This window comes from Anolis carolinensis, chromosome 2 (assembly GCF_035594765.1).
Source record: "Anolis carolinensis isolate JA03-04 chromosome 2, rAnoCar3.1.pri, whole genome shotgun sequence".
In the NCBI taxonomy this organism is placed as follows: domain Eukaryota; kingdom Metazoa; phylum Chordata; class Lepidosauria; order Squamata; family Dactyloidae; genus Anolis; species Anolis carolinensis.
Window position 1 is genome coordinate 101,740,960 of NC_085842.1, and position 17,026 is coordinate 101,757,985.

The following is a 17,026-nucleotide window of genomic DNA, read 5'->3' on the forward strand; positions in this document are numbered from 1 at the left end:
CTAGAAAAGGCGCCCTAAACATAGTCTGCCTCTCTTACTCTAGAATCATAGAATAGTAGAGTTGGAAGAGACCTCATGGGCCATCTAGTTCAACCCCCTGCCAAGAAGCAGGAAATTGCATTCAAAGCACCCCCGACAGATGGCCATCCAGCCTCTGCTTAAAAGCCTCCAAGGAAGGAGCCTCCACCACAGTCCGGGGCAGAGAGTTCCACTGCCAAACAGCCCTCACAGTGAGGAAGTTCTTCCTGATGTTCAGGTGGAATCTCCTTTCCTGTAGTTTGAAGCCATTGTTCTGTGTCCTAGTCTTCAGGGCAGCAGAAGACAAGCTTGCTCCCTCCTCCCTATGACTTCCCCTCACATATTTGTACATGGCTATCATGTCTCCTCTCAGCCTTCTCTTCTGCAGGCTAAACATGCCCAGTTCTTTAAGCCGCTCCTCATAGGGCTTGTTCTCCAGACCCTTGATAATTTTAGTTGCCCTCCTCTGGACGCTTTCTAGCTTGTCAACATCTCCCTTCAACTGCGGTGCCCAGAATTGGACACAGTATTCCAGGTGTGGTCTGACCAAGGCAGAGGGGGAGCATGATTTCCCTGGATCTAGACGCTATATCCCTATTGATGCATGGCTCATGTTTAACTTGTTGTCCACAAGGACTCCAAGATCTTTTTCACATGTACTGCTGTCTAGCCAGGCGTCCCCCATTCTGTATGTTTGCATTCCATTTTTTCTGCTGAAGTAAAGTATCTTGCATTTGTCCCTGTTGAACTTCATTTTGTTAGTTTCGGCCCATCTCTCTAGTCTGTTAAGATCGTTTTGCATTTTGCTCCTTTCTTCTGGAGTGTTGGCTATCCCTCCCAGTTTGGTGTCATCTGCAAACTTGATGATCGTGCCTTCTAACCCTTCGTCTAAGTCGTTAATTGTCAGACCTCTGTCAGCTGGGCACCAAGAACCATACACGGAGGCCAGTCTCTATCTAATATCTTTATTAAGGAAATATATAAAAACTAGTGAAGAATATAGTTCAGAAGCAGACCTTTCAAATGAGGTGAAATATAGTCCAAAAATGTATTGTCCAATAAATGATATTAGAGTTCAAAGTTTTAATCCACTTGACCGAAACACACACTTTGCCAAGCAATAGTGTGGGGAAATGTCAGAGTCTTGGAAGTCCAATGAAGCTTAACAACAAGGCTGGAAATAAACTTGGTTCTTGACTAGGTCCGTGACTAGAAACAAGGCAAAACGTGAAGCGTGGAACAGGGTCCGAGACTAGGAACGAGGCAAACAGTGAATCTTAGAACAAGGTCCGTGGTTAAACAGCAAGGCAAGGCAGCGCTTGGATTCTTGATCCGGAAGGCAAGGAACTGGGGTTACGAAGTCCACACACAATCTCATTCCTGAAGCTGATCTGTTGACTCCGCAAAGAATCTCTCGCGCCAAACACCTATATTGGGTCTCGTTTTCCCGCCAACAATCTCTTTCCCTAGAGAACGAGAAGCGAAACCCAACTCTGTCCAGATGCATGACTCCTTAGAATTTCCCAAGGGAAGCAGGCCTAATCAGCCTGTTGTTTGGCAGCGATCCGTAAACTCCTCCGATTTGCTTCTCTGACTCCTCTGTCTCTAGAGTAAGATTCCTTCCTGGGAAACGGAGGGGAGTAATGCCCAAGGCCTGTTTTACTGAATTCTTGAGGGCAAACATCAACATCCGGCAGGTGAAGGGACTCCGGCTCTTGTTGAACCGGCGAAAACCTCATGTTTTCTTCTTCATCTGCCACGATAGTACTAGGAACAGGACTACAAGGCCCATGAGGCATCACATTAATAAAGATGTTAAACAGAACCGGGCCTAGGACAGAACCCTGCGGCACTCCACTCGTGACTTCTTTCCAAGATGAAGACGACGCATTGGTGAGCACCGTTTGGGTTCGTTTGCTTAGCCAATTACAGATCCACCTCTGAGTGGACTGCCGCGTCCAGATGGGTCACCACTCTGCGGCCAAAAAAAAAAAAAGAAATTAACTTTGGAACATGGAACGTACGGACAATGTTGGATAACACTGACAGTGAACGCCCCGAACACAGGACTTCTATCATTGCAAGGGAGCTGGCACGCTTTAAGATCGACATAGCAGCCCTTCAGGAGACCCGGAGAGCAGGAGAGGGACAGCTGAAGGAAGAAAAAAGAGGTTACACCTTCTTCTGGAAGGGACTGCCTGAAGAAGAGTGAAGAATACACGGAGTTGGCTTTGCTATCAGAAATGACGTGGTGAAGCACCTGACTGAAGCACCCACTGGCATCAACGAATGACTCTCAATCCTCCGAATTAACCTTGCCAAAAACCAACAGGCAACCATCATATGTGCCTATGCACCAACACTAGATGCTGACAAAGACATCAAGGAAAATTTTTATTGTCAGCTGGACACCATCCTATCGGAAATACCTAAGGAGGACAAAATCATCCTCCTGGGGGACTTTAATGCCAGAGTTGGACGGGACTCCGACCTGTGGCCAGGGATCATAGGAAAAAACGGGGTCGGAAAACAGCAACTCGAATGGCATCTTGCTTCTCGCCAAATGCGGAGAGCACAACCTTGTCATCACTAACACGCTCTTCTGCCAGAAAAACAAGCTCAAGACAAAATGGAAGCACCCCCGGTCAAAGCATTGGCACCTCTTGGACTATGTAATTACACGTGCCAGAGACCATCGCGATGTCCTTCTCACAAGAGCCATGACAGGTGCTGATGACTGCTGGATGGACCACGGGTTAATCTGATCCACGATGGCTATCAAGATCGTCCTCAAACGCAGACTCCAAGAAAGAAAAACAAGGTGCAAAATGAACACCCAAGCCCTTCAGGAGCCCTCCAAACGAGCCCTTCTCCAAACAACACTCAAGGATCATCTACTCACAGAACACCCCGAAAATGTTGAGGAACATTGGAACAAACTGAAGACCTCCATCATCACAGCCTGCAAAGAAACCATTGGATACCAAACTAAGAAACATCAAGACTGGTTTGACGATAACGACAAAGAAATCCAACAACTAATTGATAACAAACGGAAAGTCTTCCAAACATGGCAGAGAGACACCAACTGTGCTGCTAAGAAAAAGATTCATGCCAGTGCAAAAGCTGAAGTCCAAAGAAGGACCAGAGAACTCAAGAACATCTGGTGGACAAAGAAGGCTGAAGAAATCCAACACTTTGCAGACACCCATGATGCTCAGGGATTTTTCAAAGCCACAAAGATCATCTACGGACCAAGAAACCATGGCATACAGCCTCTACACTCATCAGATGGAACCAAACTTCTGAAGGACAAAACATCAATTGCACTACGTTGGAAAGAGCACTACCAGAACCTGCTGAATCGCAGCTCCAATGTGGCCAAAGAGGCCCTCTCACAAATCCCGCAACAACAAACCAGGGAAGAGCTTGCAGCACTGCCTAGTTTGGAAGAAGTCAGCAATGCCATCAGCCAACAAAAAAACAACAAAGCCAGCGGACCTGATGGGATCCCTGCTGAAATCTTCAAAGAGGGTGGACCTGAGCTGATACGACAACCCCACCAGCTCATAGAAAAAGTGTGGGTGACCGAGAAAATCCCAGCTGACTTCAAGGATGCCAACATCATCACCCTTTTCAAGAAAGGGGACAGAACAGACTGCGGGAACTATTGCGGTATCTCCCTTCTAACCTCCGCTGGGAAAATTCTTGCAAGAATCCTTGCAAACCGCCTTCTCCCTGTTTCAGAAGACACCCTCCCAGAATCCCAGAACGGCTTCCGTCTCTCCAGAGGAACAGTGGACATGATCTTCACTGCACGACAACTCCAAGAAAAATGCAGGGAACAAAACCAACCTCTGTACATGGCATTCATTGACCTTGGAAAGGCATTCGACACAGTAAATCGCAGCACTCTCTGAACCAACCTCCAAAAAATCAGGTGCCCTGACAAATTTGTGAACATCCTGCGGCTCCTCCATGATGATATGATGGCAACAGTCTTGGACAGCAACGGCTCCCAAAGTGACCCATTTAAAGTGGAATCAGGTGTCAAGCAGGGATGCGTTATTGCCCCCACCTTATTTTCCATCTTCATCGCTATGATACTTCACCTTGTTGATGGGAAGCTTCCCACCGGTGTGGAAATCATCTATCGAACAGATGGCAAGCTATTTAACCTCAGCAGGCTGAAAGCCAAAACCAAGGTCACCACAACATCTGTTATAGAACTCCAATATGCCGATGACAACGTAGTCTGTGTGCACTCAGAAGAAGACCTACAAGCCACTCTAAACACCTTCGCAGAAGCATACAAGAAGCTCGGCCTCTCATTGAACATCGAGAAAACCAAAGTGCTCTTCCAACAGGCACCAGCTAATCCCTCTGCAATGCCAGGAATACAACTTAATGGTGTCACATTAGAAAACGTTGACCATTTCCGCTACCATGTCAGCCACCTCTCCACAAAAGTCAACATCGACACTGAAATACAACATCGCCTGAGCTCTGCGAGTGCAGCATTTTTCAGAATGAAGCAGAGAGTGTTTGATGATCCGAACATCGGTAGAGATACCAAGGTGCTTGTTTACAAAACCATTGTCCTCCCAACCCTGCTCTACGCCTGCGAAACGTGGACGGTCTACAGACGTCACACCAAACTCCTGGAGCGTTTTCATCAGCGCTGCCTCAGAAAAATCCTGCAAATCTCTTGGGAAGACAGGCGGACAAATGTCAGCGTGCTTGAGGAAGCAAAGAGCACCATTGAAGCGATGCTCCTACGCCATCAACTCCGCTGGACTGGCCATGTTGTCCAAATGCCCGATCACCGTCTCCGAAAGCAGCTACTCTACTCCGAACTCAAGAACGGGAAACGTAATGTCAGTGGGCAGGAAAAGAGATGTAAAGATGGGCTTAAAACCAACCTTAAAAACTGTGGCATAGACACTGAGAACTGGGAAGCCCTGGCCTTTGAGCGCTCTAATTGGAGGTCAGCTGTGACCAGCAGTGCTGCGGAGTTCGAAGAGGCACGAATGGAGGGCTTAAGGGAGAAACGTGCCAAGAGGAAGGCCCGTCAAGCCAACCCTGACCGGGACCGCCTTCCACCTGGAAACCAATGTCCTCACTGCGGGAGAACATGCAGATCAAGAATAGGTCTCTTCAGCCACCTAAGGACCCACCCCCAAGACACCAGAGATGGAAGACAATCCTCCTTGAACTACGAGGGATCGCCTAAATAAGTAAGTAATAAATATAAATAGATTCACATGTGTGCATATGAGGTTCAGCACCTACTGTAATAGAATTATTTTCTTTTAAAAAACGTCCTCTGGATTTCTCCCTTCCTCTAGTTGTATGTTCAAGCTCTGTTTAATATTATACAGTTTAAAGAGAGTTCTAGAGAGTTCTAATTTATCTCAGTTGTGTTTCCTTTAAATCAGCTGTGTGCCCGTATCCCAGTCCAATCATCTGATCAGCTGTTTCGGGCTTTTAAAAAGCGGAAATGGGTTGGAGCAGTCTCTTGGAGGGCGGGCGGGGGGGAGGGAAGTAAGCCACATGTTTATCCCAAGTGCAGGGATATATAGTGATGTGAATATGCACATTTTTGGCCTGAATCAGGATAAAAGGGAAACTTTTTATCCTGTGTTTTTCTGCCATTGCAGTGAATCAAAGAGCATTTAGCGCTATCATGGGAAATCCTGTGTTTTAGGTACTGTGTAGATGGGCCCACTCTCTGTATAGCTCAGCCCAGTCCAGTATTTGTCACATAGAGAAGACCGATGACACGCATATTGTTCATACAGACAGTCTTCGTATCTTCAAAAATATCTAGTGTAACTCGGTTTAATGTCAAATCAAGCTTCATAATGAGACAGTAGTACAGAATATAAGATGAGACTTTTTTGGAAGTGTATGTTACATCTAAATAAAAATAGTAACAGCATTTGTATCATATCTACAATATCTCAGGCATGATCATTTTAAAAGGCTGATGGGGATCAAGTCCCCATCCTTCATGAGCTAACTTAGGCAGGGATGGTGTAATGCCTGCTCCTATGAGGTCATAGAATTACAGCCTATTATCATAAGTATATGTATACTTTGTCAGTGGAAATATGCATCCTATAAATTCATGAGAAGAATAAAAATGAGAGCAAGTAAGCTAACTTCCATCCTGGTCACCATCAAATATTAGTGATCTCTGGTAAGGGATATGTTTTTCAATCTTTGCCCATATCTCAGGGAACTGTGCATAGTTTTAACTTTGAAATGGCTTCAGTGTCTAGGCACTTCTAATGTATGTGCATGAATGGCTTTGTGCAAATCACTACCTTAAACATGTAGAGATAAGGAATTTCAGTTCACTTCAGGAGGGTTTGATATGACTAATCAAATAGGTACTCATGTTCCTGGACCAGTTAGAAAAAGTATATACCCAACTGAAAGCACAGCCAGCCTTCATTCCTTCATATACAAGATGGATACATAATTGAATTGTGGATTCTATTTCATAGTTATTCTTATGTTTGCTATAGAACATAGGAATTCATAAAAAGCATTTTATATGTTTGTATGTAAATGATCAATACACATTTTCCTATAGAACTGGGATTAGATCTAGATTTTGTTCCTACCTCTGGAAATATCCCTTGAGGGATATTTGGGGGAACTTTCAAAATAGATTTTCAGCGAGGGCAGAAGTGAGTGCAGGAAAAGGGGTGAACTGGCAAAAGTTGCACTTCTCTCTTGTGTCTTAGGCAGTGGCTTGCTCAGCAGGAGCTCCTGAAAAACGGCAAAGAATGGATCCTTAAAGCCTTCCTTAATAGGGAGACAGGGTATAGCCAGTTAGCAGGATGAGCAGCAGCTTCTGTTTTGCTGAAGTCATTGTTAGAGCAGGATGCTCACTGAGAACTATTCTTGGAGCTCTCTGCTGAAATGGGGGCTCTCTGGACCAGGCTGCAGTCCAGCTGTAGAGTGGTTTCCCATATGAGAAGTGGAATGGGGGTGGGGATTGTCTGGCCTCTTCTATTTGACTTTGTATATTATGTCCAAAACAACCTTATTTATTTCCATGAGAGTGTATAAGAATTTTATGGCTTATTTTTAAATCAGTTTGTAGAAATACTATGATATATATTTTTTAAAAATGCCTTCTTAAATGAAAATATTAACCACATCAAATGATAAGGAATTTAGTGGGGTCCAGGTTGAGAGTTCTGCTGCTCAATGCCAGGTCGGTAAATGGAAAAACAACCGCCATCCAAGATTTAATCTTGGATGAGCATGCTGATCTGGCCTGCATCACCGAGACCTGGTTGGATGACGGGAGGGGGGTGTAAACCTCTCCAACTTTGCCCACCAGGTTTCTGTGTAAAGCAACAGGCAAGACCGGGGGGGGGGGGGGCAGAGAGGAGGAGTTGCGGTGGTCTATAGGGATACCATCCACCTGACCAGCTGTCCTGTCCCATAGTCATCCACTTTTGAATGTGTCCTTCTTAGGATGAGTGTCTGGGACAGAACAGGGATTATATTGGTGTACCGACCGCTCTGTGATGTCCGCTGAACCCTTGGGCCGTGATCCTGCCTCCATTATGGACCAAAATGACAAGGAAATGGGGTTTGTGCCAATTCAGCAAGACTCTGTCTCTTTCCAGATGCTCCCTATTGACAATTCTAGTCCACAGCTCATTAAAAAGGCCCTTGAAACGGAGCCTTCTCCCACCAGTTCCCCTCCCTTTGATAGACGGATGTTTTGGGAAACTAGTAGGTTTGAGAAAGCTGGCAGAAGAAGGAGCGCGCAATTAGCGGCTAGAGAATCTGCTGATTAACCTGTTTTCCCCTGAGAATTCTCAGGGAGGATCGCATCTGGTTGAAGATGTTGTTTTAGCTCTTTTCCCAAGGGAAAAGAGCATTTGGACACCTGCTCTGTGGAAAGATTTGAAGTTCCTTAAAAGTTCTGTGCGCTGGCTAGCCAGCGCAGAGTCAACGTGTCAGTTGGAGGATTAACTTCACTTCCAGCCAAGTGTGGACCGCGTTTGGATCCACTACCTTCCAGCCTGGCCGTGCCTTGCCTAGCCGTGTTTCCGTGCCTTGCCTAGCCGTGTTTCCTTGCCTTGCCTTGCCTTGCCGTGATTCCAGCCTTGCCTTGTCGTGTCGTGAATCCAGCCTTGTCTTCAATTCCTTGCCTTGGACTTGCTTTTGAACTCTAGTAAAAGTCTTGGACGTTTCCCCACTCAAACTGCTTGGAAGTTTGAGTGCGTTTCGGTTTTTGGATTACAAACTTTAAACTCTAATATTAGACATTGGACAATATATTATTGGACTATATTTGACTTTTCCTGAAAGGTCTATTGATGAACTATATCTTCTGCTTGTTTTTGCTTTATTTCTTCAATTCTTTAATAAAGATATTAGATTGTTTATTGGCCTCGGTGTATTGGTTTCCAGTGCTCTCACAGCCAGGGGTGTCACACGCTCCACTGCTCAATAGTCTCCCTGCCTGAGCTAGCCAGAGTGGTCTCGGTGTTGGAGTCGCAATGGCTAATTATGCTGGGGGACTTCAACATCCATGCAGAGATCACTTTGTTGGGAGTGGCTTAAGACTTCATGGTCTCCATGGCAAATATGGGGCTGTTCCAAATGATTTCTGGCCCCATTTGTGGGACACAGGTTAAACCTGGTCTTTTGTTTGGGGCAGGATGACAGTGACAGTATCGTGGAGAAACTGTCTACAGTTCCTTTGTCATGGACCGATCACTACCTTGTCAGGTTTAGATTCACTGGGGCTCTAAACCTCCACAAGGGTGGTGGACTGATTAGAAAGTCCACCCCAGAATGCTTACAAATCCTGAAGGATATCTCATGGCTCTTGGGGATTTTCTTGTCACTTCGATAGGTGATTCTATTGAAGCTCTGGCAGACCTCTGGAACTTGGAGGTAGCCAGGGCAGTTGACACAATCGTTCCCAAACATCTCCTTTCGCAAAGAGGAGCCACATCGGCTCCTTGGTACTCTATGGAACTGGCAGCGATGAAGCGAGCAAACCGGAGTCTAGAGGTACATTGGCGTAAATTTCATAGCGAATCTAACCAAGCACAATCTAGAGCTCACTTAAAAACCCATTCCATGGCAATGAAGGCAGCACAAAGACGGTTTGTGACTGCCAGCATTGTATCTGCAAAGAACTGCCCAAGTGAGCTGTTTTGTGTGGTCAGAGGACTATTAAACCCTGCTCAACCAGGGATCCCAGACTAATTGGCAGCTCATTGCAAGGGGTTTGTTAGGTTCTTTGCAGACTTGTGCCAACTTAGATGCCAGTGTTGATGCAGACCCCATGGATGTAATGGAAGCATCTGCCTGTTCCTGTTTTAAAGGATTCTTTTCAACTTGTGAAGCCCGAGGACATGAACAAGATCTTGGGAGAGATGAAGGCTTGCCAGGGACATAAAAAACAACAAAAAAGGTTTTTTTGCTTATGTTGGTAGAAAAAGGAAGAAAAAGGAGGGGATAGGGCCACTGCAAGGAGTAGATGGGGTGATGGTGACAGGGGATAGGGAAAAGGCAGAACTGCTTAATGCCTTCTTTGCCTCGGTCTTCTCACAAAAAGAAAGCCATCTTCAACCTCAGCAACATGGAATGGACGAAGGATTGGGGGAAATCCAACCCCAAATAGGGAAACAAGTTGTCCAGGAACACCTGGCCACTCTAAACGAATTCAAGTCCCCAGGGCCAGATCAGCTACATCCAAGAGTATTGAAGGAACTAGCGGAAGTTATTTCAGAACCACTGGCAATCATCTTCGAGAGTTCTTGGAGAACAGGAGAAGTCCCAGCAGATTGGAGGAGGGCGAATGTGGTCCCTATCTTCAAGAAGGGAAAAAAGAACGACCCAAACAATTACCGTCCGGTCAGCCTCACATCAATACCAGGCAAGATTCTGGAAAAGATCATTAAGGAAGTGGTCTGCAAACACTTAGAAACAAATGCGGTCATTGCTAATAGTCAACACGGATTTACCAAAAACAAGTCATGCCAGACTAATCTGATCTCTTTTTTCGATAGAGTTACGAGTTGGGTCGATACAGGGAATGCCGTGGATGTAGCATATCTAGATTTCAGTAAGGCCTTCGACAAAGTCCCCCACGACCTTCTGGCAAACAAACTAGTAAAATGTGGGCTAGACAAAACTACGGTTAGGTGGATCTGTAATTGGCTAAGTGAACGAACCCAAAGGGTGCTCACCAATGCGTCGTCCTCATCATGGAAAGAAGTGACAAGTGGAGTGCCGCAGGGCTCCGTCCTGGGCCCGGTTCTGTTCAACATCTTTATTAACGACTTAGACGAAGGGTTAGAAGGCACGATCATCAAGTTTGCAGATGACACCAAACTCGGAGGGATAGCTAACACTCCAGAAGACAGGAGCAGAATTCAAAACGATCTTGACAGACTAGAGAGATGAGCCGAAACTAACAAAATGAAGTTCAACAGGGACAAATGCAAGATACTTCACTTTGGCAGAAAAAATGGAAATCAAAGATACAGAATGGGGGACGCCTGGCTTGACAGCAGTGTGTGCGAAAAAGATCTTGGAGTCCTCGTGGACAACAAGTTAAACATGAGCCTACAATGTGATGCGGCAGCTAAAAAAGCCAATGGGATTTTGGCCTGCATCAATAGGGGAATAACGTCTAGATCCAGGGAAGTCATGCTCCCCCTCTATTCTGCCTTGGTCAGACCACACCTGGAATACTGTGTCCAGTTTTGGGCACCGCAGATGAAGGGAGATGCTGACAAGCTGGAAAGCGTCCAGAGGAGGGCAACTAAAATGATTAAGGGTCTGGAGAACAAGCCCTATGAGGAGAGGCTTAAAGAGCTGGGCATGTTTAGCCTGCAGAAGAGAAGGCTGAGAGGAGACATGATAGCCATGTACAAATATGTGAGGGGAAGTCATAGGGAGGAGGGAGCAAGCTTATTTTCTGCTGCCCTGCAGACTAGGACACGGAACAATGGCTTCAAACTACAGGAAAGGAGATTCCACCTGAACATCAGGAAGAACTTCCTCACTGTGAGGGCTGTTCGGCAGTGGAACTCTCTCCCCCGGGCCGTGGTGGAGGCTCCTTCTTTGGAGGCTTTTAAGCAGAGGCTGGATGGCCATCTGTCGGGGGTGCTTTGAATGCGATTTCCTGCTTCTTAGCGGGGGGTTGGACTAGATGGCCCTTGAGGTCTCTTCCAACTCTACTATTCTATGATTCTATGATTCTATGAAGGCGACTACCTGTTCTCTGGACCCCTGCTCATCCTGACTAATTAAACTGGCCGGGGGGGCGGGGGGGCTGGCATATTGGGTGAAGGTGCTGGTCATTGTCTGGGTTCTTTGGCCTGGCAAATTCAAACAGGCAACCTATATCACGTACTTACCTTAAAGATATCTCAGTACTTACCACATAGGTCATAGCTTTAGGTACTTATTAAAGATATCTCAGCTTATAGGCTCATCATAGCTTTTTGTACTTACCGTATAATTACCTCATAGTGAAGTACTTACCAATAGCATAGCTTGTACTTATCACCATAGCTAGTACCTACCTATAGCATAGTATAGATCTTAGCTAGTACTTACCATACCTCATAGCCTTGTACTTACCTATAGCTTAGACAGCATATTTCATAGCTTATAGTTACCATCATAGCCTAAAGCATATACCACCACTGCTTGTGCTTACATTGTAGAAAGCTTTCACCTCACAGCCTAGTACCTACCTTACCTTATAGTTTCCTCATAGCTTGTGTGCTTACCTCATATAGTCTTTATAGCCTTCATTTTCAATCAATATAGTTTTATTTGTTTATAATTTCAGTGATTTTTACCTCATATTATTTCTAATACAGTAAAAGGTTTATTTTCTGTGTAATTAAGCTCAATCTACAATCTTTGTTTTTTATTATATGTTTCTGATTCAACATTCAAGATTCCAGCTTGAAATTACCTTTTCTTATGTTCAATAAACATATTTTTGGTTATCTGTAACCAGCTTCAAGAGTGTTTACTTTAAGGTTTGAGGTATAATAAAGGGTGTACCAATCGCTACTTGGGTAGCCAGACGCATAGCCTTTCTTTCTCCCAGCGTGCCGTCAAACTCCCCTTCCAGTATCAAACCTCCCCATCCTGGGCAAGGTTCTAGAGAACATAGTGGCTTCTCAGCTCCAAAGTTTCGTGAATGAAACTGATTATCTGGACCCAATTCAGTCTGGTTTCAGGCCCGGATTTGGAAATGAGACGGCATTGGTTGCCTTGGTGGATGATCTACATAGAGAAATATATAGGAGGAGTTTGTCCTGCTTGTTCTCTTGGACCTCCCAGCAGCGTTCAATACCATCGACCATGGTATCCTTCTAGGCCGTCTCTCTGGGATGGGGCTTGAGTGCACTGTTTTACAGTGGCTCTGGTCCTTCCTGGAGGGACGGTCCCAGATGGTGTCGCTGGGGACTCCTGTTCGACTCCCTGGCTGGTGGCCTGTGGAGTCCCTTAGCGTTAAATTCTGTCCCCCATGCTGTTTAACATCTATATGAAACAGCTGGGAAATATCATCCAGAGTTTTGGAGTTCAGTGTCAAATTTATGCATATGACACCCAACTCTTATTATTCGGTTCCACCTAATGCCAAGGATGCCATCCTGGTCCTGAATCAGTGTCTGTTATCAGTAATGGACTGGATGATGGCCAACAAGCTGTGATTAAATCCAGACAAGACAGAAGTACTCCTGGTCAGTCGGAAGGCAGATCAGGGTGTGGGATTACAGCTCATGTTGGATGGAGTCACATTCCTCTTGAAAACACAGGTCTGCACTCTGGGAATGCTCCTGGACTCACTATTTACCCTGGAGCCCCAGATGTCGTCAGTGGCCAGGAGTGCCTTTGTAGAATCAAAACTTGTGCGCCAGCTGCACCCATACCTTGAAACTCCAGATCTGGCCATGGTTGTCCACACTTTAGTTACATCCCGCCTGGACTACTGCAACATTCTCTACGTGGAGCTACCTTTGAAGATAGTTCGAAAGCTTCAACTGGTTCAGAGATCGGCAGTCAGATTATTAACTGGAGCACTGTTCAGGGAACAGGCAACTCCCATGTTAAGGCAGCTCCACTGGCTATTGGTCTGATTCCGGGCTAAATACAAAGTGCTGGTCATAACCTTTAAAGCCCTAAACGTTTCGGGCTCAGACTATTTGAAAAACCGCATCCCTGTTTACAAACCTGCTCAGCCACTGCGATTATCGGAGGCCCTCCTCTCAGTCCCACCCCCGTCTCAAGCACAGCTGGTGGGTCCAAGAGAGGGGGCCTTCTCCATGGTCACTCCTTCCCTCTGGAACTCCCTTCCTAGGGAAATTAGAACAGCCTCTTCACTCCTGTCCTTTAAGAAACATCTAAAAACCTATTTTTGCATACTGGCCTACAGAAAGGAAGATGATTAGCCTATCACTAATTTCATCTTGACTAACGATTACCTTAACTTATAGGAGAGTCACATTTTTATATTTTGATACTTTATATTGTATACAGATTTTAATAGCTAAATGTGTTGGTTACAAAGTCTGATTGATTGTACATTTTACTAAGGTTGTTTGATTCAGTAATTTTAACTATTTTAACTCAATTTTAATTGTTGTGTTTGTTTATTCTGTTATTTGCACATGGCATTGAATGTATGCCATTTTATTTTTATTTTTTTCTTGGAAGCTGCCTGAGTTCCCTAGGGGTGAAAGCGTGTGTTAAAAATGAAGTTGTTGTTGTTGTTGTTGTTGTTGTTGTTGTTGTTGTTGTTATTATTACTTCACGGGAGCTACACTTGCCTTTTGGGAGTTCCAGAGCTCTGAGAAGTCTGTTACTTTTTAAAAAGTAGATATCACTGTTATATGGTTACTTATTTTCTGTTATTCAAAATATATGATACTGATCTCTGCTTATTTAATGTCTCTCGGTCAAACTCATAACATGATTTGGTAATAATCTGTGTAATTACAGTAAGAATTGCAGTAGATTTAAAATACTCAATGCTTTCATGTTTTTTTCAGATTAACTGCTGAGGTACTGATCGAGTTCTGCTCTTCTTCAATGAGGAACTACAGGCTGATCTTCTGCCATAACCTCAAGCAACCATAAATGACAAAAGAATGCTTCGTCAGTAAGGGTAGCTGGCGTAGAAAATATTTTGTGAACGTAGGTGTTTAAGTGCTCTGAGGTAGGTCTTCACAATTGTTGATTTATTCTGTTGAGTAGTAACTTAAGAGACAGAGTTTGAAATATTATTTTAAAGAAGTCATCTTTTCTTAAAAATTGCTGATCATTTAAATCAGCAAAACATTTGCTAGTTTGTTCCTTTAAACTTTAAAAATGGAAAAATTGCACACTCCCTCCAAACTGATTTAGAAATTGAAAGAAGATATTATTGACGAGTGAACATCTGTCAAGGACAGAACGCCACAAGATTCAAAGTAACAGAGTTTATTAGATTACAGAACTCAAAAATGCCCGTAAAACACAAGGGCCAGGCAGTTTTTGCCTTTAGGAGCAAAAAGGGGCAAAAGTAAATGTTCAAAAGATAAACCGGATTAAACCGGAGTTTAATCCGGGTAAAAACAAACTGCTTGCTTCAGCCTGGGTATAAACGAAACGAAAGCCAAGGAACAAAAGATACAAAGAATGCAACTAATTGGCAGCAGATTCCTCTCTGCTGCCAACACTGTGCTTAGAGTAACTTGCGTCGCTCCCCCACACACACAGCAGACAGGATCTCCGACACGAGTAAATCAGCCAAGGATTGTAGCAGTTGAGTAGACCAGTTCCGTTCCGTAGATCAAAGCCAGAAGCAGACGTTTGTAGTTTTTCCAAGTCCAAGAAGGGGGGGAAGACAAGCCGTGGTCAGTTCAGTCCGAGTTCTCAAAGCAGGAGATGGCGTCCGTCAAGAAGACGACGGAAGGTCAAGCTAATAAGAGTAAGCACAGGTTTGCACAAACAAATGCCCACACAATCCCTCCCGCCGTCTGACCCTGGATTCCAATCAACTTACGTCACAGCACAGGAAAGCACACAAGTCTTCAGGGAAGCGTCCCACACACACACGGATCCCAAGCGTTTGCCCAGATTACCTTGCCCAACGCAATTTGCAATTGCTCCCAAGCCCCATTTTATGCCAGTTACAAATCTTCATCACTGTCAGCTGTCCTCCTTAACCCGGGCGTTTCCTCATCACTTTCCTCGTCAGAGCTGGAACACCTCTGACTACGCCCAACAGCATCTCCAGCTGTGGATCCCGTCCCATCCCTCCAGCTAAACCATGGGTCTAATCCTGAAGGTCCCCATTCATCTTCTGTCCCATCATGGCCAGTGGCACCCACTTCCTCCCTTACCCGAGTCCAATCCATCTCATCCTCCTCTGAGCTAACCAGCCCCTCCTCCATTCTCTCCGTAAACCCTTCGAAAGACTCCTCGTCAGATGGTGCTGCAAATATGTCTCGCAGTCTTTTTCTCTCTCGCTCCTCGAGAGTATCTGACTCTCGAGGAGTCTTACGCCCACGTCTGTCAGTAACAGAGCCATGAGGCTCAATCATAACACTATCCCCTCTCACAAAGGCCTCCTCCCCCGATGGCGGAGAAGTGGCAGTGATACCCTCCGCTATAGCACCACGACGACTAGAGGTATCAAGTTTCAACAGCGAACGATGAAAGACTGGATGGACCTTTAAACTAGACGGTAAACGCAAACGAAACGCAACAGAAGAAATTTTTTTAACGATAGGAAAGGGACCCAAATACCGAGGCGCAAACTTTCCCCCAGCCTGTTTAATATGTTTGGAAGATAACCACACCAAATCCCCTTCTTCCAACTCCTCCCCTGCCTGCCTGTGGCGGTCAGCCTGAGTCTTCTGCGTTGCCTTAGCTTCCAACAGTAAGCGACGGGCAACATCATGCAATGCAGCCATTTCCGAAGAGCGGTACACAGGGTCCGAAGAGACCACATTGGTCGACGGCGCCACACCTCCCCGTGGGTGAAAACCATAAGTTAGCTCAAATGGCGTATGCTGACTAGACGTGTGCACCGCATTGTTGTAAGCAAATTCCGCCACCGGTAACCACTTTACCCAAGCCGTGGGTTGATCTAAACAAAAACAACGCAGATACTGCTCTAAGAGCCCATTAACCCGTTCCGACTGTCCATCCGTTTGCGGATGGAAAGCTGAAGACACGTTTAACTTAGTCCCCAAACACTCATGGAAGTGTTTCCAAAAGCGTGACACAAATTGCGGAGCCCTATCTGAAATAATCACCTCGGGTGCTCCGTGCAAACGATAGATGTGCTTTGTAAATAGTAAGGCCAACGTAGGGGCCGCCGGAATGGTTGAACAAGGAATAAAATGAGCCAGTTTACTAAATAAATCCACCACCACCCAAATACAAGTATAACCCCCAGACTTAGGCAAATCTGAAATAAAATCCATGGAAATGATTTGCCATGGCCTCTCCGGAACAGGTAAAGACGATAACAACCCTCTAGGGCGCCCAACAGGCGTCTTACTCTGCTGACAAACGGCGCAGCTGTCACAAAAGCGCAGAATGTCTTGCCGCATCTTTGGCCACCAGTAGCTCCTGGTGATAAGCTGTACGGTCTTGAACCTGCCAAAGTGCCCAGCCATGGGTTCGTCATGGTGGGCTCTAATCACCTCCAACCTGAGGGTCCCTACTGGTACGTAAACCTGCCCCCTACGCACCAATACCCCGTCTTGATCCTGGAGATGCGGCAGTATGGTACGGTTACCTGCAGAGAGCAGCATCAGTTGCTCCTGAGTCCACACATCATCCTTCTGAGCCTCAAGGATCTGGTCATGTAACCCAAGCTCATTATCTACAACACACAGAGAGGCAGTAGGCAAGATGGTCTGACATACTACCTGCTCATTGGTCTTAAATTCCGGCTTGCGGGATAAAGCATCGGCCCGCAAGTTTGCCTTCCCCT

General features: G+C 45.5%; 1 protein-coding gene and 1 long non-coding RNA gene across 7 annotated transcripts in view; one reads left to right on the forward strand and one right to left on the reverse strand.

Annotated features, from left to right (window-relative positions):
- fam13b (family with sequence similarity 13 member B) overlaps positions 1-17,026 on the forward strand; it is a 117,480-nt gene that overhangs the window by 17,733 nt on the left and 82,721 nt on the right. For 5 of the 6 annotated variants that reach the window (XM_062970316.1, XM_062970314.1, XM_062970317.1 and 2 more), the window contains exon 2: positions 14,088-14,254. The gene's annotated coding sequence lies outside the window, so the exon portion shown is untranslated. Of the gene's footprint in view, positions 1-6,195; positions 6,221-14,087; positions 14,255-17,026 lie in introns of those variants that run through there. The other variant, XM_062970315.1, reaches the window with a different exon arrangement.
- LOC134296155 (uncharacterized) overlaps positions 1-17,026 on the reverse strand; it is a 69,428-nt gene that overhangs the window by 14,215 nt on the left and 38,187 nt on the right. The window lies entirely within an intron of this gene.